This window comes from Urocitellus parryii, chromosome 2 (genome assembly GCF_045843805.1).
Source record: "Urocitellus parryii isolate mUroPar1 chromosome 2, mUroPar1.hap1, whole genome shotgun sequence".
Lineage (NCBI taxonomy): Eukaryota > Metazoa > Chordata > Mammalia > Rodentia > Sciuridae > Urocitellus > Urocitellus parryii.
In genome coordinates this window covers 212662447-212684942 of record NC_135532.1, presented here as the reverse complement: position 1 = coordinate 212684942, position 22496 = coordinate 212662447, and the positions used below count along the sequence as shown (strand labels likewise).

The window sequence follows — 22496 nt, the reverse complement described above, 5'->3', positions numbered from 1 at the left end:
TGTGTTGTCTTTTCTAATGTCCAGTCTCTAACTTCTGTTGCTCAATAATTTCTAAAATAACACCCTTCTTCAGATCAGTCAAGTGTTTTTCATTTGTATTTTGTCTCATAATCACTCGATAATAAACTAATTTAGCAAAATCTTAACTCTTTGACAAGCATGTTTATAATTTTATGTATTGGCCAAAACTTTACATGTGTGTGTGTGTGTGTGTGTGTGTGTGTGTGTAAAACAATGAGGGAGACCACCAGAGGAAGGTCAGCCATTTCATTGTTGGGTGAACTCTATTCTCATGATTCTTTGTTTAAATCTTGAATCAATCGCATGCTAATTTATACAATAATTCACTACTTGCATTTGATCTGGTTGTTTACACTCTTTTCCCCAACTTTTTGTTTTATAAGCTTGATTGTGAGAGAGAAATTTAAAAGAGCTTTAAAAAATGTCTGATAAAGGAGTTATCCTCAAATAAAGACATGTGCCTGCTACCCAATTCATGTTCTAGAATTGGAACTGATTGTGTTTAACACAATGTCTTCTCAAGTTCCAGCCACATTGCCACAAATGATAGGATTTCATTCTTTATATTGGCTGAATATTCTGTTGTGCATATAAAGAACATATTTTTATGCATTCACATAGGTAAAGGCACTTTGATTAAGTGAAATAAAATCAGGCACAGAAAGACAAATTTTGGATACTTTCACTCATCTGCTAAAGAAGTTGATTGCTTTGAAGTAATTGCATTGAGTAGAATAGTGTTCACCACAGGCTTGAAATGGCAGGAGAAGTAGGATAGTGAGAAGTTGGATAACAGGTACCAAAATAGAGTTGAATAGGAGGAATAAGTTCTCAATTTCTATTGCACAGTAAAGTGACCACAATCTACAACAATTTATTCTATATTTTAAAATAGCTATAATGGAACAAAGTTACCCCCCCAAAAAAATGATAAGCATTTTGAGGACATGGAAATGCCAATTATACTGATTTGACCATTGCACATGTATATACACATCAGACCATCTCACTCCTCCCCATAAATTTATATAGATATCAGACACTGATTAAAAATTAAAATTTTAAAAAAGTAATAGTAAGTCTGCAGATATGCAAAACAGTCACAAACATTATGCTTTGTGTATCTCTTTAAGAAGTACTTTAAGTAAACACTGAAAAAAATTTCATCTTTATTGGTTAATTTAACATACAAAGTTGTTTGTCACAGATCCATTTTTCATTCCATAATTATAAAAGACACAAAATACTAGACTTAAAACTAAAGGCTAGGAATAAAAGTCATAATATGGTTAATGGAAGAATTAATAGTCCATAAATAACCAGGCAACATGGCATAAGAAGTTTTTAGAAAGTGAGAATCTAATGACTTTAACACTGTACTTAAACACTATTATTTTTACCAAAGGAACTTAAAGTCAAGAGCCTTAGTTGTTTATTGCTAAGTTATATTTTAGCTAACTACCTAAAGTTATCTCTGTTTACTACAGAACTCAGCAACTTAGTATACCACAAATATATTATCTCATGATTTCTATGTCAGGAATCTGGACATAGTTTAACTGAGCTCTCTGTGAGACAGTTTCTTACAAGGTCACACATAGGTGCTGGTCTCATCTACAGAAAGATGGGTCAAGCAAACTCAGAAGCAGATATTCAGCTGGGGAGGAATATGCTTCTCAGTTTACTCATGCAGTCATTGACAGGTTGGACTTGAAGGTTGTTGGACTGAGGTCCTCCATTGCAGTCTACCATTAGTTCCTTGCCATGTGGGCCTCTCCAACATACTATCTTGGTATGAATTTGCTAGCACGGTAGACATCACAGTCTTATAACCAAATCATGGAAGTGACATTTAATCACTTATTCTGCATTCTGTTTTTCAGAAGCAAATTATTACATCCAGCCTACATTAAAGGGAGTGGATTATACAAGACTGTGAATGCCAGTAGGTAGAGATCGGTGGGGACTATCTTAACATCCTCTGCTCATAGCAAATGACTAAATTTCTCTAAGCCTACTTCTTTTTTCTGTAAAATAGAAATATTCATATGAAGATGTTAATGTGAAAGTCAAATAGTGCATTTAAGCCATGATCATATGGTAAGTGTTCCTAAATGCTGGCCATGCTTAGGTAACCACATTACATCTGATTATTCAAAAAACTATGGGATAATGTCAAAGGAACACCCAACAAGATCTGGAAAAATATAGAGAAAGTTTTCAGAATTAGGGGCATCTATACTGAGGCCTGAGAACAGCTCTAAACAGATGAAGAATAAGAAAAAGACAGTGGGATTCCAGAGAGAAAGAAAAGGCCTGCAGCCAGAGAGAACAATTGGTGACATCCAGCTGAGAACTATGCAGGATTTATTGCTCCTTCTCTTTAGTGCTCCTGTGTGAAAGGTGGGATGCAGCAGAGAAAGTGATGTCAGCAGTAGGCAAGGGTGTGTGTGCTTGTTCTATCCAACTCCAACACAGGGATAATCCCTGCACATGAGCCCAGCCAGTGGAGATTGAGTGGTCTTTAAAAAATGCAGAAATCTCAGGAAAGAGAAGATGTAGAACAATTATTTAGAATTTCCATCTCTAGGGTCAAAAGGTCCTGAATTTCCAGAAATTTCTTGTTATAGTTTGGATGTGGGGTGTCCCACAAAAGCTCATGTGTGATACAATGCAAGAAGGTTTGGAGGAGAAATGATAGGTTAAGAGTCTTAACCTAGTCAATGAATTAATCCCTGATGGGATTAACTGAATGGTCAGGGAAGACGGGTAGTGGGTGGCTAGAGGAAGTGGGTGGTAATGGGCACTGGGGGCATAGTTTTAGAGTATATATTTGTATATACCCTAAAGACACGCCCCCCCCTCTGCTTCCTGATCATCATGTGAGCAGCTTCCCTTCACCACTCTCTTCCTCAACCCCTGAAGAATGGAGTCAGCCTTCTATGGACTGAAACCTCTGAAACAATGAGCCCCTAATTAAACTTTTCTTCCTCTAAGATTGTTGTTGTCAGGTCTGTTAGTCACAGCACTGGAAAGGCTGACTGAAACACACCTCTTCTGGAGGTGGGATGCCTTCCTGCTCCCAGCATCCCTCATGCGGCCACCCACTGACCAGGACAAACCAAACCTCTGGGCAACGCTCCTGGCTGACCAAGAATGTTACCGTACTGTTTAAGTTTCGAATGCTAAAATCTCAACAACAGCCTGAAATCCATTTTCTAGCTCTCATATTTAAGGGAAATTATTTTAAACAGATCTTACTCATGGTTTGTTTGGAATCACTAATGTAGTTCAGGTTTTTAAGATAAAACATTCCTTCAAAGTCCACTCTGAGGAGACTCTCCCACCCTCATGTCTGTCCACCTTCCCCCAAAGTCTTTATACCAATTGCTTTGATTTTCCCCCAACTTATTTCTTTTATTTTCTCCCAACATTTTATGCTGAAATCTTTCTAACCATGAGAAATGTTGCAAAAATCCCATAACAAATGCTCACAAACCTCTCTCTGAGATGCATTTCTTGAGCACAATTCACCACATTTGCTTTTCTCTTCCACTATGTATGTGTGTGTGTGTGTGTGTGTGCATACATTCATTTTAAAACTAATTAGAAAATAATCTGACACTTTACCTGTAAGTTCTCCTGAAGAGATGTGCTGAAGTATCTAGAAACACCTTGAAAAAAGAGAAACACTGAGGGTTCGAGGGACCTCGACCTCACCAGTATTAAACCAAATAATGAAATGTTGATCATTGAACTTTGGCACTAGAACATGACTGGAGAGACACATAGTGAGACAGAGTAGAAAACACAGAAAGAAACTCAAGTGTCTGTCAATGGAAATTTAAAAGCAATTAAGTTGACATCTCAAAGAAATGGAGAAAAAACATACGTTTTAAATTCAAATTAATTTTAACTGATACATAAAAACATAAAAATTATACATATGCATGGGGCTCCATGCGATGTTTCAATGCATGAGCACATTTTCTAATGTTTAAATGAGGTTAAGTATCTCTCTCCTCAAACATTTGTCATTTCTTGTGAAAACATTCAAGATCCTCTCCTCTAGCGTTTGAAAAATACAGCACATCATCCTGTTACACTAAAGCACATGAGAACTTTTTTTTTCTGATCTAACTGTAAAGTAATACCTACCTTTTCTCCACCAAGCCCACCCCTATTCTTCCATCCTCTGATACCTGTGATTCGACTCTCAACTTCTATGAGAACAACATTTTTAGATTGAACATATGAGTGACATCACAGGGCACTGGTCTTTATGTGCCTGGCTTATTTTACTTAATATAATGATCTCTGGTTTTACCCATGTTATTGCAAAGGACAGGTTTTCAGTTTTTTTATGGCTGAATAGCATTCCATTTTGTACACCTGCCACATTTTCTTTATCCATTTATCAATGGGTTCACACTTAGGCTGTGGCCACTTTCTGGCTACTGTGAATAGTGCCATAGTGAGCATGGAGTGCAGGTGTGTCTTCCACATGATGATTTTGTTTCCTTTGAATATCTACTCAGAAGTGGGACTGCTGGATTATATGTCACTTCTATTTTTGATTTTTCAAGGAAACTCCATAATGTTCTCCACAACAGGTATACTAAATCGTGCTGTAACCAATCATGTTCAAGAGTTCCCTTTTCTCCACATTTTTACTAGCATTTGCTGACATTTTCTTTTTGATAATAGCCATTATTCCTAGAGTGAAATGATATCTCATTATGGTTTTGGTTTGCATTTCCTTAATGATTAGTGATGTTGAAATTTTTTTCATATACCTGTTTGCTATTTGTACATCTTCTTCTGAGAAATGTCTGTTTAGGTCTGTTGCCAATTCTTTTAATTGGATTATTTATGGTTTTTAACTACTGAGTTTTTAGTTTCTCAGATACTCTGGATATTAACCCTTTTTTTTCAGATGTATAGTTTGACAGTATATCTCTTCCTTCTGTTGATTATTTTATTTGCTCTGCAGAAGTTTTTGTTGTTGTTGTTTGTTTGTTTGTTTTTGATGCAATCCCAGTTAGCTATTTTTGCTTTTGTTTCCTGTGATTTGGGGGTCTTGTACAAAAAGTGCTTTCTCACTCTTATGTCCTGAACCATTTCCTCTGTTTTCTTTGAGTAGATTCATAGTTTCAGATTTAACATGAAACAAGTCTTCAGTTCATTTTGAGTTGATTTTTGTAACTGTCAAAGATAGGGGCCTAGTTTCATTCCTCTGTGTATTGATATCCAATTTTTCCAGGATCACTTACTAAAAACACCATCCTTCCTCCTCTGCATGTTCTTAGCATCTTTATCAAAATTCCTTTGACCATATATGCATGGCTCTTCTTCTAGGCTTTCTTTTCTGTTCCATTGACTCATGTGTTTGTTTTTATGACAGTATCATGCTGTTTTGATGACTGAAGTTTTGTAGTATATTTTTGAAGTCCAATAGTATAGTGACTCTTGCTCTATTCATTTTCCTCAAGATTATTTTGGCTATTCAGGGTTTTCAAAAAAATTATTCCATATGAATTTTCTGATTGTGTTTTCTAGTTCTGTGAAGAATGTCTTTGGTATTGTGGCAGAAATTACATTGAATCTATAGACCACTTTGAGTACTAGTAATGTCTTAATGACATTGATTATTCCAATTCATCAATACAAGATATTTTACCTCTTTTGTTACATTTATCCCTAGGCTTTTCTTTTTCCTTTTTTTAGCTTTTATAAATGAGATCACTTTCTTGATTTATTTTCCTGATAGTTCTCTGTGTATAGCAATGCTATTGACATTTGTTGTTGATTTTGTATCCTACAACTTTTCTGAATTTTTAAAAATCAGTTCTAATTATTTTGTTGTTTTTTTTTTTTGGTGGAAACTCATAGTTTCTCTATATAAGATCATACCATCTGCAAAGAATGACAATTTGACTTTTTCTTTTCCAATTTGACTTTTTCTTTTCCAATTTGAATACACTTTATTTCTTTTTCATGACTGACTGCTCTGGTTAGGGCTTCCAACACCATGTTGAATAAAAGTGATAAATGTGAGCATCCTTATCCTATTCCAGATCTTTGAGAGTAGGTGTTCAGTTTTACCCCACTCAGTGTGATGTGAGTTGTTGGTTTATTATATGGCCTTCATTATGTCTAGGTACCTTTCTTCTATACCTAATTTTTTCAGAGCTTTTATCATGAAGGGATGTCAAATTTCTATCAAATGCCTTTTCTGCATCTATTGAGATTATCATGTGATTTTTGTCTTTCATTCTGTTGAAGTATTGTATCACATTTGCTGATTGACATATGTTGAACCATCCTTGCATCATTGGGATGATTCCCACTGGATCATGGTAAGAAATGTTTTGACTCTTTTGAACATGCTCTTAGATTTGCTGCAGATTTTTTCATCTGTGTTAATCAAGGATATTCCTTTTTGTTGTTTTGGTTTCAGGATAATGCTGACCTTATAGACTTAGTTTGGGAGAGTTCCATACTCTTCTATTTAAGAATTGGAATTAGTTCTTCTTTAAGTGTTTTATAGAACTCAGCAGTGAAGATGTCTGATCCAGGGCTTTTCTTTGATGGGAGATTTTTTTTTTTTACTAATGTGATTTTGTTACTTGTTTTTGGTCTGTTCATGTTCTTCATAATTCGATCTGGATAAGTTGTATTTATCCAGGAATTTTTATATTACTTTTAGGCCATCTAATTTTTTTGTCATATAGTTGTTATAATAATCTATAACCTGTAATGATTTGTATTTGTATTTGTTTTACTGTATTGTCATTTTCAGTATCTCCCTTTTGGGCTTGGGTTTTGTTTAAGTATCCCTTTTTTCTTTTTCTAGAAAAAGATCAATAATTTTGCTTATCTTTTTGATAACATCTTTTTGTTGATCTTTTCTATTTGTTTTAGGTCTAGAAACATTTATTTCTGCTTTCATCTTTATTATTTCTTTCCTTCTATTAACTTTGGATTTTTATTTGTTCTTTTTTTCCCCTAGTCCCTAGAGATAACTGTCTATCTGAGATATTTCTGATTTTTAAAAATAGACATTGCTCGGGCTGGGGTTGTGGCTTGGCAGTAGAGTGCTTGCCTAGCATGCTTGAGGCACTGGGTTTGATTGTCAGCACCACACAAAAATAAAAGAAAGGTGTCCACCTACAACTAAAACAAATTTTAAAATTATAGGCATTGCTTGGTACAAACTTCTCTCTGAGTGTACCTTTTTCTGTACCTATATCTTTTGGAATATTGCATTTCTATTTTCATTTGTTTCAAGAAGTCTTTTAATTTCCTTCTTTATTTCTTCCTTGATCCATTGGTTGTTCAAAAGCAAGTTGCTTAATTTCCATGTATTTGCACTGCTTCCCAACATTTTTGTTAATGATTTCTAGTTTCACTACATTGTTATTAGAAGAGGTACTCAATAAGATTTAAATTTTTTAAAAAAATTGAGACTTGTTTTGTGTCCTGGCATCTGATCAAGAATGTGTATTTTGCAATAGTAGGGTGGAATGTTCTGTAAGTGTCTGTTAGGTCCATTTGGTCTAGTGTGCAATTTAGCTCTGCCATTTCTTTGTTGGTTTTCTGCCTGGATGATCTGTCCACTGCTCAAAATGGGGTTGTAATTGTTACAGGGCAGAAACCTACCATAAAACTGAGGCAGAAAAGAGGGCCCCTTAAAAACCTTAATTCTTAAAATCATGCAGAAAATGTTCAGACATGTCCCTTAGAGTAAGAGAAATGAGTTTATCATAATGTATAGGAAAGGGAAAGAGGGACACTCTCAAGGAAGATAGTGAGTCCTCTCAGAGAGGAGAAGATGGCATAAACCTCCTGCCTTCCAGTTTTGGAGGAAGAATCCCAAGGAAGTTTCCAAAGAGCTCTACCCAGATCCACCTCTTAACTTTAGACAGACAGTAGGATGACATTAGACTTTCAAGTTCCCATTGTTGTGACAACTGTAGCTCACTTTGGCCCATGCTGACTAATTGAAACCTTTTCTTACAAATTTTATCACCAGGAAAAATTATCATTATCTCCCTAAGTTCTGGGATTTGATCTGTGTGAGGGTCACAAAAGTCCTCAATCTTTGTGGTCACTTGTGTTCTTCTCATTGGCATTTAAGAACTGCATGTCTCCTGCTGTTAACAGGTGGTTTGCTGAGGAACATAACATGTCCTGTCAACTTAACTCAGGCAGGGTCTCAGGCAAATTGCTTTTTAAAAAGAAAAGCATAACAGAGTCAGGAAAGTGGGTCCGGTTTGTAGAATTGTTCGATTATCCTCATGTTTCCACCACTTTCTCTATTCTATATTGGTAAATCTTCTGTTTTGTTGATTTGTTTGTTTGCTTTTGTACTGGAGTCTCTCTCCCTATTTGGGTCTCTTAATATTTGCTTTATATGTCTGCGTACCTTTCATGTTGTGTGCCTACGTATTTATAATTGTTATTTCTTCTTGCTGAACTGGTCCTGTTAGCATTACATAATGGACTTCCTTGTCTATATTTACTGCTTTTGATTTAGGTCTATTTTATGTGATGTAAGAATGGCTACTCCTGCTTTCTTTTGGCTTTTATTTGCATGGAATATCTATTCCATCCCTTAATTATCTGTGTCCTTAAAAGTGAAGTGAATTCCTTCACGTATTCACTTACAGCAACTTATAGTGGATCTTTTTTTAAAAAATTTATTTATTCTGTCACACTATGTCTTTTGATTGAAGAACTTAATCCCTTTACATGGAAGGTAATTATCAATAGGAAAGTTCTCCCAACAGCCATTTTATAACTTGCTTTCTAATTTTATTGTAGTTCCTTTCCTTCTCTTGTTCTTCCTCTTGTAGTCTTCCTTTGCACTTAAGTGATTTACTGTCATGGTGTGTTTTTTTTCCCCTTGCTTATTATTTTTGATTCATTTATTCTAATTTTTTTTCTTTGTGGTTATCTTGGGCCATAAAACATCTTTTGAGTATAACAATCTATGTTGAAAAAATGGCAATGTAACATTATCATGAAGAAAAGAAGAACAACAAATAAGAAAGAAAATATACTAATAAAAACTCAACACATAAACTCCATTTCCCCCACAGTTTGAATTTCTGATATCCTATTTTACTTCTTTCTTTATTGCCTATTAACAATAATATAGTTATTATAGTTCTTAATTTTTTATTTTTAGTCTTTATACTAAAAACATGAATACTTTAAACCATAACATTAGAACATTCTGAATCTGTATACTTAATTGTGAGTCTTACACCTTCTGTGTTTTTTAAGTACTCATTGGTGTTTCTAACGAGTTGAAGAACTGCCTTTAGCATTTCTTGAAGGAAATGTCTGCTGAACATGAGGTCTCTCAGCTTTCATTTAGGAATGTCTTAATCGCTCCTTAATTTCTAAAGAATATTTCAATTCTGGGTAAAATATTCTTGGCTGCCCTTTTTTCCTCCAGTTCTATGAAACTCATGCCATTCTCTCTTGGCCTATAATGTTTCTGCTGAAATATCTTCTGTCAGGAGACTGGGACATCCTAATATGTTATTTGTTTCTCTTGCTGCCTTGAGAATCTTGTCTTTGCCTTTAACCTTTCGATCTTTTTTTTTTTTTTCTAGCTACACATGACATTACAATGGTCTTGACAATTCATACATTTGAATCAATTGGGGTCTAGTTTCTAATTTTTCTGATTGTACAGATTGCAGAATCACACTGGTCATAGAGTCATGTATATACATACAGCAATCATAATTTCTATTCTATTCTGCTGTCCTTCCTATCCCCCTTCCCCTCCTCTCCCCTCCCCTCCCATCACTTCTCTCTATCCAATCTAATGTGACACACTTTTTATTTCTTTTTCTCCTCACAACATCATACATGTATTCTGTATAATGATGAGGGTCTCCTTCCCATCTTCCGTGCAACTCCCCTTCTCCCTCCTTTTCCCTCCTTCTCTCTTCACTATTTAGTGGTAATCTTCTTCTCATGCTCTTCCTCCCTATCCCATTTTGAGACACCCCCTTATATCAGAGAAGACATTTGGCATTTGTTTTTTAGGGATTGGCTAACTTCACTTAGCATAATCTGCTCTAATGCCATCCATTTCCCTGCAAATGCCATGATCTTGTTATTTTTTATTGCTGAGTAATATTCCATTGTGTATAAATGCCACATTTTTAAAATCCATTCATCTATTGAAGGGCATCTAGGTTGGTTCCACAGTCTAGCTATTGTGAATTGTGCTGCTATAAATATTGATGTGGCTGTGTCCCTGTAGTATGCTCTTTTTAGGTCTTTTGGGTATAGTCCGAGAAGGGGAATAGCTGGGTCAAATGGTTAACCTTTAGATCTTGATTATATTTCTGAAGGTAGACTTAGTTGAATTAAATATGACTTCGACCCTTGACCTTCCTATACCTGGACATTTGCATCCATCTGTAGATTTGGGGAAGATGTCTATTATTAAATCTTTGAATAAATTTTCTCTTCCTTTGTCATTCTCAAGACTTTCTTGAACACAAATACCTTGAATATTTGCTGTCTTAATATTGTCTCAAAGTTCCCATAAGTTTTCATCATTCCTCTTCATTTTTTTTCTTTTTACTTCTCCAACTGTGTATTTTCAAAAGACATATTTTTGAGTTCACTAATTCTTTCTTCTATCTGATTGATTTTGCCACTGATGATTTCTATCACATCTTAAATTTTAGATAGTGTATATTTCAGCTCAGATATTTTTGTTTAATGTTTTTTCTTAATTGCTTCCAGCCCTCTGTGAAATTTCTGTTTGACAGTATTGAATAACTTCTTTTCTTGAAGTTCATTGAGTTTCCTTAAAACAGCTGTTTTAAATTCTCCATCCAAGACTTTATCCACACTGGTAACTACATGGTTGGTTCCTGTTGCCTTGACCACTAAGTGAGGTCATAGTTTCTTAAAAGCTCTTGATCCTTGTTGGAATGCAACATTATCGGGGCATTGAATGATTAGGGATTTATTCCAATCTGTAATCTGGCTTTGTTTAATATCTGTGTTTCCAGAAATTGTAAATGGGTTGTTTATTTTTTCTGAGTCTTTAGACCTTTCGGTTATGTCCACAGTGGAAAACTCCCAAATCCAGGTTTTCCATGAGTCTATTTTTGAAGTGTTACCACCATTTCAGCACTTCCTGTCCAGGTACAGGAAGGTCAAAGGTCACCAGTCATATTTAATTCAACTAAGTCTACCTTCAGAAATACAATCAAGATCAAAAGGTTAAAGACAAAGAGAAGATTCTCAAGCCCAGGTTTTTTCCACATCTGCTGTACAAGTAGATATAGTGCAGAATGAACTGGGATAGTACCTTACTAAGGAAGAGCCAGGGAAGGCCTACTTCCGTAGGTCCAGATACTTCACTCCTGGTCATTGGCCTGAGGTCAGATACTATGGAATCTGCCTAGCTCTGGCATAATCACCAGACAGAGACCACCCTTAGGCTCCTATCCACATCCATAGTGTCTGAGACCATCTATCTCTTCCTGGCATTAGGCTGTTCCAAAGGCTCGTCCAGGATGCACTGGCCTAGGGATGAGGGTTATTGGTATCCTCCCAATGTTATATATCACCAAACCAGCACTGAGTTACAAGGCAAAGGCCTGTACTTACTGCCATGTCTGTATTACTGAGCTTCTCATCATGTGATCAAAATACCTAACAAGAATGATTTAAAGGAGAAAATATTTATTTTGGTTCACAGTTTCAACAGTTTCAGTCTTTGTGACTGGCTCCATTACTCTGGGCCTGAAATGAGGTAGAGAACTTCATGGTGGAAAGGTACAGCAAAGGAGAGCTTCTCAGATCATGGCATATTGGAAATAGAGAAAGAAAGACACATCGTGAAAGGATCCAGGGACAAGATATATCCCTATTGGTATGCTGCTGGTGACTTACTTCCTCCATGCCCTACCTGCCTACAGTTACCACCCAGTAGTCCATTCAAATTATTAATTCATCAAATGTGTTAATGCACTGTTTAAGTTAGAGTCCTTATGACCCATTAAGTTCTTAAAAGTACGATCTCTGGGCATGCTGCATTCAGGACCATGTCTTCAACAAGTGAGCTTTGGGGGGCTGTTCCAAATCTAAACTATAATAAGGTCCTATCTGCCGCAAATAAAGTCTTGTTCCATGCTGAGGTTGGAGTGGAGACAGTTCCTTGGATTTCAAGGCCAATGCTGAGCTATGTCATACCTGAGTCTCATAGCACCATGGGCCTGTGCAGTCTGAGGAGGATGGCCCAGGCCTACTCCAAGGCGGGCAGTGATACAGACCAAAATTCTAGTCTTCCCTACCAGTGTGCAGGTCTCCATTTGATATTGGGGCAGGACAGAGGCTCTAACGGCTCTGGCCTGGGTATATTTCTTTGGTTTCTGCCTATTACTCAGTCTCACCATAATACCTCTAATCACCAAGATAAAGTCCTGTGCTAGCTCCCTAGCAGGTGAAGTCTTGCTCCCTTTTCTGCAGGCTGAGATTGAGGGAGGGGTGATGGAGCCAGTCAGCAGTCTAGTTAGCACAGTTCCAGAGGCTGAGTTCATGGGATAATGTCTGGTAACCTTTCACTTTTGCAGGTCTGGTAGCAGCTCTCAGGTCTAAGGCCTGGGCTTCATCCTGTCTCCCTACCCAAAGCAGGAGGCATCCCTCCATGAATATTGGAGTTGGGGAAGAGGTGACCCTATCAGCCTTTCTTTTCAAGTCATCTTTTCCTCTACTAATAGTAAAATACTGCTGGATTCCTTAGCTCTTATTAAGGTAGTTGGTTCATGGATAGCTGTTCTCCTACATTTGTGTATCTGTGGGGAGATGTTTGCTGGGGGATCGTACTCAACAGCCATCCTGTTCTGCCTCTCTGGAAAAAATACACTTTTTAATAAATGGTACGGGTGAAATGTAAACTCAGATTCTCTGCACATGTAAAAATAAACTCCAAATGTGCAAAACAAGAAAACATGAGTAAATTTCTTTAGAACTTAAGCATAAGCAAATCTGGCTACAATTCCAATGTAATGTACCTGACTATTTAAATTTATTTTTAAATGCCATATGGCAAGAAGGAAAATTTCTTTTAAAAATTCATCCACAGGACTATTGTAGAGTCCTGTGTTTACTAAACCAAGCAGTGAAGCTTATTATTCAATAGTGATATGTGCAGAAGGAGCTCGGCTCTTCTTCAAGACTATCATCAAACTTGTATTGGTGACTCACTGATAAAATATTTTCCTTCTTTCAGGAAAAGTATGTCGTTGTATTTGGAGAATCTGTTCTGTATCTCTAATTCAAGTACTTTCCATCCTCCTAAGCATATCTTTCTGGTTCTTCCTCCTCCTCTGTCTTCATACTTTTATCTTTAATGCATTTCTAATAAAAACTTGAGACTCCCTACCAAAGACAGTCGATGTGAATTTGAAGCTTCAGATGATGAAAACCCTTTTATATTTCTAATTCCTTTCTAACAACAGAAATAAATTAAATTCAATCATGTTTGCATGAGTGATTCTATTTTCATTCAAGGGGATCTTGTATCCAAAGATTTTGCAGAATTAGGTAAATTCCTTGTCAGAGTTTTCCTAACTCATTTATTTTTATTTGAGAGCATATGGTTAAGATTCTTTCCTTGACAGAGCACCATGAAATTAATTTTGATGTATCACTGTAAATGAGGCCATTGTACTACCTCCATGATTACATATTCACAAACATCACCCACAGCTTTCAAAAGCACTTTGTTCCCTTCCCACAGCAGAGGTCTATTAAGTGGCAACAGTCTTATTCCTAGTGATAGACCATTGTAGAAAATACACAAAACCCCAGTAGTTGTCAAATGAAACAACAGCAGTCAGTACTCCATCTCTACCTGTGGAAACATGTAAGGTCCCTGATGAGATTTTATACCGGAAAAAAAAAAAAACAAAACTGTTGGATAAGTTAAAGTATGACAGTTTAATAAAAACAATCGTGTTAAAACAGATCAATTCAAACAACAAGCTCTGAATCCATCTAGACATAAAATTGATATATCAAGATGGCATTTGATCCTTCAAGAATGTGTCTTTAGCCTGTGTATACTTAAATAATGTTATTGTGCCAATTAGATTTTAAAATGGTTCTCAAATTCCAAGGGTAGAAATAGGGAAGAATGTTTACCCTTATTATAATTTTGAAAATATACATGTCTTCACACTTAACGCCATTTATATCCATAATGATTTCAGGACCACCCCCACCCCCCACTCAACATCATCCACTTTTAACTCATAGTTCACAACGTCTCAAAATGTTACTGTGGTTATTTAACAGCAATGAAAATGGATCAATACTCTAATAGAACATCTATTAACCTGTCAAAGGCTGAACACCATAAAAAAGCCAATCAGCATATTTAAAATCTAATTTCCAATTTTAAGTCATGGCCAGAGATAGTCATTTAATACTTCAAGATTGCTCTTCTAAATTTTGAAATGTTTTAAAAGACAAGGAAATTTTTATGAAAGTCAACAAAACCACCTGAAAGAATAGTTTAGAGGGATGTTGAGCATGCCTTCCAAGGGTAATGGGAGGGACTGGATCAGCCAGGTGTCTGAGGACTGGTATGCACCTGACCCTGGTAGTTCAGAATGGCATTCCAAGGGATACAAAACAGCAAGGTTTTAAGTGAATTGGTTTCTAGATCTTCAACTTTCATAACAATCTTTCCTTAAATTGATCTTCCTGAGAAAGTAATCCAATCCAGGAATCTTCTTATTGGATTACCTTCACTCCACTAGCAAAATGAAAGCTGAACTCTCAACCACCCAGAGCCTCCACAGAGTGACTTGCTACAGGTAAAATGGCACCAACCCACAATTAGATAACTATTACCCCCAGGACTGACTAACAAACCCATTACCAGGTCAGGTGCTTGCAAATACAGATGCTCCCCAACTTACAATGGGGTTGCTTTCTGATAAACTCATCATAAACTGAAATATACTAAGTAAAAAAGGCATCGAAAGTCCTAATCTAATTCTTGCTAGGCAGCATAGTACACTGAAGTGTTGGTTGTTCCTCCACATGGTCACCTGGCTGACCTGGGGCTGTGCTGGCTGCCACAGCCCAGCATCACAGTTGCCAGCTTGAGAAAGGATCCAAATCCAAATTCACAGTGAAATTTCTAGGAGCACACATTGCTTTGGCACCACTATAAAGCTGAAAAATCCTAAACTGGAACCATCATAAATCAGGGACCATTTTACTACCATCATAAATCAGGGACCATTTTACTACCAAAATTTAAAGGAGAACCTCATTGAGTTGACTAATAGAGAGTTTAAGATACCTTTGATGATGTATGTAATTGAACACAGTGGGTTCACCCCCTGGTGGGTGCAAAGCCACTGTGCACCACCAAGGGACAGAAAAATAAAGAACGTTTTATTACCTGCAGCAAGTAAAGATAGCACTGAAGATGACTCTCAACCGTAGTGTCTCTGAACAAAGGAAGCAAGGAAATTTTATTGGGGAGACATGCATGTTTATAATAGAGACTTATCATCGCATGCAGTCAGGGACATTCCTGCACTGGCATGATTTGAAATCATGATTCTTCATATACTACCCTGTCTTAAAATGTCAGACAGGAAAAACTACAGGTGGAGAATTTAGCATTATAATGAGATTATAATGAGCAAAGTTTCCTCTTGGTTACCTAGACAAGGTGCTGGGTAGCTTTGACTGTTTTAAACTGGTTGCTTATGTTTTTTTTCTGGAGTACCTCATGTGGAACAAAGAAACAAGTTGAGGATGTTAAAGTTATCCTGAGAGACAGCGGTTTCTTCTTCTGCAAGCACAAGTTCCTGCCCAACAGCTGGCAATGCAAGTTGACTATTTTATTTTGGCTTATAATACTGAAGGTGTTCAAAGATTAAATGACATTGCTATCATAAAATTCTTTCCATTTCTAAATTCTTGTTCATGTGAACAAGATTCCTGAGATCACTTGCATGATGATTATAAAGGTTAATTAGGAAACAGAGCACTAGGAACAGTGGCAGACACAAAATAAGTTCTATATGATTGATTGCAGCTATTATTATTATTATATTGTAATTTGTTTATGTGGTCTTCAGGAACTATGTACTAATAAAAATGTAACAGCTGTGTAATTCAAGGGAAATTTTGAACACAAACCATTTTGGTTGCAGAAAACTAAAATTAATACAGAAATATTTCATATATACTTGTGTGTTTGTTGCAGAAAATATGTCAGGATTTTCTATAAAAATATTCAAATCATGAAAATATATTATCTTAAAGTAAATTTTTTGGAGGAACTTCATAGAGTAGAGATTATAATATAAAATCTGTGAAAAGCAAACCCTGCATTTTTAAATGGTCATGTCAGGAATCAAACCACCTTGGTGCTTATTTTTTATTAAATATTTTTAATGAATTAAAATAATTACTTTAACTGCTGATATTTTGTAGATGCTAGAAATTATATCCTTAGCCAGAATTTTAAACTCATTTTCAAAAACATTTTTTAAAATTACCTTTTTGTGGAGAGAGATAACAAAAATGTTTGAAGACATCTAGTTCACGCTATCTAAAATAAATGCACCATCTTCCTCCATTCCTTCTAATCTCTACACCACTGCCAGAATAACTAGTTAGAAACTCTTGCCTTTCCTAACCTCTTCTAGAAACTCTTGCCTTTCCTAACCTCTTCTTAAACTTCTTGAATCCCATAGTACCTTCAGTGAAAATTCAAATTCTTAGACACAATATACAATTTCTTCAAATATTACCCCATATATCCACCTCTGTGTTTTCCACAGCTCCACACTCCATCCAGACAGAACCACTTTTCTCACTGTCCTTGCAATGACTTCCTTCTCCTTTTTTAGGATACTCAGGTCTCTGTTTAAACAACACCTTGCCAAAGGGATCTAGCAGGACCTTCATATGTAAAATTGCACCCTTGGCTTTAACACCTGTCACTCTTATCTGGCTTTATTTGTAATCACAGTGATTTTCACTGCCTGACATAAATATTAACAATGTTTTTTCAAACATACATTTTATTTCCAATGAGCTATCATTCTCATGAAGACAGAAATTCAATCTAACTTTTTCTATCTTGTACCCTCATCGCTTCAAAATAGTCCCGACCCATTGTAGATAGACAATGAAGATTTCAAACGATGTGTGCATGAACAAAAAAGTGTTATTTAATTTTGTTTACTGCAACAATTTTCAATACATGTGTGTTAACGTGAAGATATACAAAATGCTTGTTGTTAGAAATAATAGTTATATCTTACCTTCTTCACTGAAGATATTTTTTTAAAATAATAGGTGATTTTTGTTTCTAAAAGAAGCAAAAACCAAGAACAACACTAGATTTTAGGTTTCCTCTCAATTACATGATAAATGTGTGTATAAAAATCACTTGTATACACTTATGAATTCATATCTTCTAAAATACAATTTTTCACTTAGAGATGTTGTCATAGCTCAAAGCTTAAAATAGGCCATTGCAAATTATTTTTAAATTTATCATTTCTTGCTTCCCTACAACTTGTTTTCTTTCAACTCTTAAGCACAAAGTATCACTATCTGCTTTTCCTCAACTCACATTTCATTTCTGTGGCTCATTTAGCAATGCAAGTTTGCTGCAAATGCAGTTAACTATCTCCAGCTGGTTACAAGAAAATTTGAAGCTCATCCTTTCAATATGAAGGCGGTAACATCTCAGAAAAGTATCTGCATATTCTGAATGTGATTCTGTAGACAGGTACTTTTGACCCAATGACAGAAGTGAAATTAGGAAAAAGAATCCCTGTACTGAGGCCAGGCTTTAATTGGAGAGTTCAGGGGAGACAGCACTGATAGAAATCAGGGCCAGGTCTCTAATGGAAGGAAAGAACCAGTTTTTATTCATGTATAGGACGGTGTGGGGGGGGGGCAGAGTTTAGGAATTTTAATTAGCTGTGGGTACATCAAAACTGTTTTCTTTTCCTGAGTGAGACTTCAAGAGAGGTAACACCTCTCTCCTATTGATGCCTAATCCAATATAATCATCAGGACAGGTTGCAGCTATTAGTAGAATATATAGGTGGGGGAAGAGATGGAAGAAAACATGAATCATGAGCACAGCAGGTTTAGGGCCCCAGGAGTGCGTCTTTAGCATTTTGCATCAATCCCCCAGCATTTTCTTCTTTATTTTATCCTTGGGAACATTAAAATGAAGCCACCTGGGCTTTAATGACCAACATGTGATATATATATGATATATACATATTATACACACACACACACACACACACACACACACACACACACACACATATATATATATATATATATATTAAGTTGTAGATGGACACAGTATCTTTATTTTATTTGTTTACGTGGTACCAAGGATCAAACCCAGTGCCTCACGCATGCTAGACAAACGCTCTATCATTAAGCCACAATCTCAGCCCCCGCCACATGTGATTTTTTGTTTCTTTGTTTGTTTTGGTGTTTGTTTGTTTAATATTCAATTAGATCGATTTATTCCTAATATCCAGATAGCATCTTTCTTATAAAGAACTAAGGATTTAAAAAACATTGATATACCTTAAATTTAAACAAATTTTACATTTAGCATATTAATTTTTTCATATAATTTTACTTTTTTTCTCTTTTCACATTTTTGATTGGTGTGTTATGGTACGGAATGATGAGATTTGTTACTACATATTTATACATGCACACAATATAACAATATGATTTGGACAATATAACTCCCCAGCATTTTCCCCATGTCCCCTTCTCCCACTCTCTGGTTCCTTTCCTCAACTGATCTCCCTTTGATTTTCATGAGATCTCCCCAGCCACCTTTCTTTTCCTTTTTCCTCTTTAGCTTCTACCTATAAGACAAACGACCCTTGACCTTCTAGGTTTGGTTTATTTCACTTCAGTTCCATCCAGGTTCCTGCAAATGTCAAAATTTCATTTTTCTTTACGGCTGAACAAAAATTCCCTTGTGGGTGTGTATACCACATTTTCTTTCTCCGCTTATCCGTTGATGGACACCTAGGTTGATTCCATAATTTGGTCGTTGTGACTTGTTGCACCTGGTTTTTGAGATGGATAAGATTGTTTGAGAGAGTGAGGGCATAATAAGAACACCTGTACACTTTTTAACCAGTAACGGGCTATGAGTTATAGGCTCATGAGCAAGAAATAGCACATACCATACTTTTAGTTGATGACAGGCTGAGTTAAGTCCCCAGAGCCACATTTGCCCTATTTTTTACTGCGGGTGGTAGGTGGTAACATTCTCTCCCTTCTCACAGTTTTCACTTCCTTAATCTTAAGTATCTTGTTTTTCATGGGGGTCCCTAACTCTCAAATGTGTAGTTTGCAAATTTATCAGAGGTGGAAAGGCGGCTTGAATTGGCACAAGAGAAACACTTCTATATCTGTACATCAGTGATACTGAGCACACTTACACACACGCCACAAACACACAAACACACAATCACACATACACACAAATACTTGGGGTGGGAGGAATTAGAAACACAAATGAATCATTTTTCACAGCAGTGTGGGGAACCCCTCTGAAATCAGTTCAGCCAAGCCTCGGGCAACCAACATCTGCTCAGTTCTGACCCACCTTCTGATCTGCCTTTGTGGCCGGACTTCCCCAGGCTGTCTCTAGGATCACCCTCAGCCTTTCTATAGAACCCCCTCAAGCAGCTTGGGAGGACTGGCCTCCCATAATCATATAAACTGAGTTTTTCAAGGAGCCTAAGAGTTTGCAAGAAAATCAATATAGTATAAATAAAGTTGTCCTAGTAGGAGATCAGCCCAGTAGGAGATAGATAAATATGTTCACCCTCAAAGTCATGTTATGGAACTTAAAATACTTCCCAGACTTGTGTTTCACATCATGATTGCGTCCAACAGAAATATTTGTTCAAACTATTTACTTTGTTCATTGTTTGAACACTAAAGTAATTTTATATCAGGTTTCCAGAGTTGGGGGCAAAAACCTTCATGTGATGACCCCTGTCCTCAGCACTGCCATGAAACATAAGAGCCCATTTGTTATGAAAGACTGAGCACACCTCAGAAAGACTAGCAAAATCTTCTTTAATGTATTATCATACAATTTAAGTGAGTATATGAGAGAAAAAAAATCAAAACCACCAAAGCGATCATTATTTTCAAGAGTGGGATTTGGCTGTGAGACAAGAAGGCTCTAACTGATATGCTAAGAACTCTTTTCTCTTTCCCTTCTCCTTCTTGAATAAGCCCCTTTTATTTTGCCGTTCTTGGCTTAACTCCCCACTTTCTGAGTCTCCTCTGCCGTTTCACTCCGCCTGAGTATTTCCTTTCCAATATTTTGGCCGAGTGTTCAGCTTTGTTAGCAGAAATGCAAAGTGAGCACTTTGAAGCATCGCCCAATAAAATCCAATTTTAAACAGTTAGAGCTGCAACGTTCCTCATCCTCTGGGAAATGAGCCTTCAGTTTCTTTGTGCTTCGGGCAGAAATGTTGGAGCCAGAATTACTGACCAAGACGGGGACTTGCCAAGACTGTCACATAAGCCACCTGGGCTGGGTCTTACAGATCACATGTAAGACTTCTTGGAAAGATCCAAATGATCTTTGAAACTGTTAAGCACAGATGACTTTTATATAATTTTGGATAAAACATTATTCATATGCAAATACATCTGAATGTAGGAATACACATTTTTTAAAAATCTCATGTTTCTTAAGTGAATGATAATGAATATTTTGAGACCTAAGCCAGCATCCTTAAAACTTTAAGAAAACTTTACCCTCCGTAAAAGCGCCAATTTAATAAATATTTCAACCAATTTATTATACATATTCTAAGGCTAATAATACCAGTTTTGAGATAGTATCTGATTTTTTTTAACTTTTTCTGAGAAGATAAATACCATAATGCCCAATTCACAGATAAAGATACCAAAGTATGAAGAAAATATTTATAATCAGTAAAAGAACTTCAGGTAAACTTTGAATTGTGCTAGTATATAAGTAAATTGGAATGAAATTGCTCTTTTCTTCCTCTTATCTTTCCATTTTATGTCCTGGACATAGGTAAAGGAAGGTCATATTAAAAAATTGAGAGCCTGTTGACAATAATCTTACCTTGTTATATAATTTGTATCATAAACTATAAATATTGGTTTGGGCAGTTTACAAGTATTATGAGTGGAATTGCCACAATGAATTTTGATTAATTTCTATGTTCTTAGATTAATTTCACTTCCGGGTCATAGTAAGGAAAAACTGGTTTGGTTTCTTTTCATTACATTAATAAAATATTGTAAGTAATTATGATCTTCTTTAACTCCTTTCTTTTTTTTCCATTTCTTCAGTACTGGCAAAGTATCAAACTCCTTGATGTTTCTAATTTTTTTGTGATGTTTCCAATTTTTAATTATCCACAGATTCACTCTCAATAAATGTGTAATATTTTAATTGCTTGGTCATATCCATGTATCCTTTGCTCCAACAGAGAAGACGAAGATGTATTCCCCATGCCATTAGAAGATTTTGAGTGCAATGAGGAAAGAACCCATTTCCAATCATAAAATAATTTTTTAAATGTATTGAGGACAGATAATTATAATTTGTCAATGAGATGAAATCAGGCTTCACCAGAGCATAAGTTATTTTGTAAGAATTAAAAACAGGTCTCTCTCTGAGTGGACATACCTCTCTCAGTGGAACTCGGTAATTTCTTGTGCCATGAGCCCAGGGAACAACCTAATGTTCAGAAAAACAGTAATGGACTTTCCCACAAATGAACAAATTACAAAGTAAATTACAACTACCATACATGTATGCATTCTATGAATATTTATCAGGGTTTACCATGTTTCAGATAGTTTTTGAAGTTTGGGGGATACAATAGTATGTAAAGTGAAGCCCTTTCTTTCATGAAATGCATGTTCTTGCTGGGGAGATGAAAAAAATAAACTCATGAGTATAATATGGAAGGTTCAGATGATGGTATGAAGAGCAATGAGGTAGAAGGGAGAGAAGACAATGGTCTCCGATGTCTAGGACACTGGAGTATGTTATTACCCAGTCAGGGAAGTCTCTTAGAAACTAACATGGTGTTGGAGACCAGGCAACTTAGGAAGTGTGCCTATTTTCGTCAGCTTTTCATCATCGTGACCAAAACATTTGACAAGAACCATCGAGGAGGAAAGGTTTATTTTGCCTTACAATTTCAGTGGTCTCAGTCCATAGATGGTGAACTCCATAGCTTGCCTCCCAAGATCAGGCAGAACATGATGTCAGAGGGAATGGCAGAGAAAAGCAGCTCAGGACATGGCAAAAAAAGCAGAAATCTCTGTTCACCAGGGACAAAATATAAACACTAAAGGCATGCCCCCAGTGACCTACCTCCTTC

The 22496-nt window shown here is 36.2% G+C and overlaps 1 protein-coding gene across 12 annotated transcripts in view; it reads left to right on the top strand.

Moving 5' to 3' along the window:
- The window catches only part of Grik1 (glutamate ionotropic receptor kainate type subunit 1), a 389318-nt gene that overhangs the window by 176476 nt on the left and 190346 nt on the right, over window positions 1-22496 (top strand). The window lies entirely within an intron of this gene.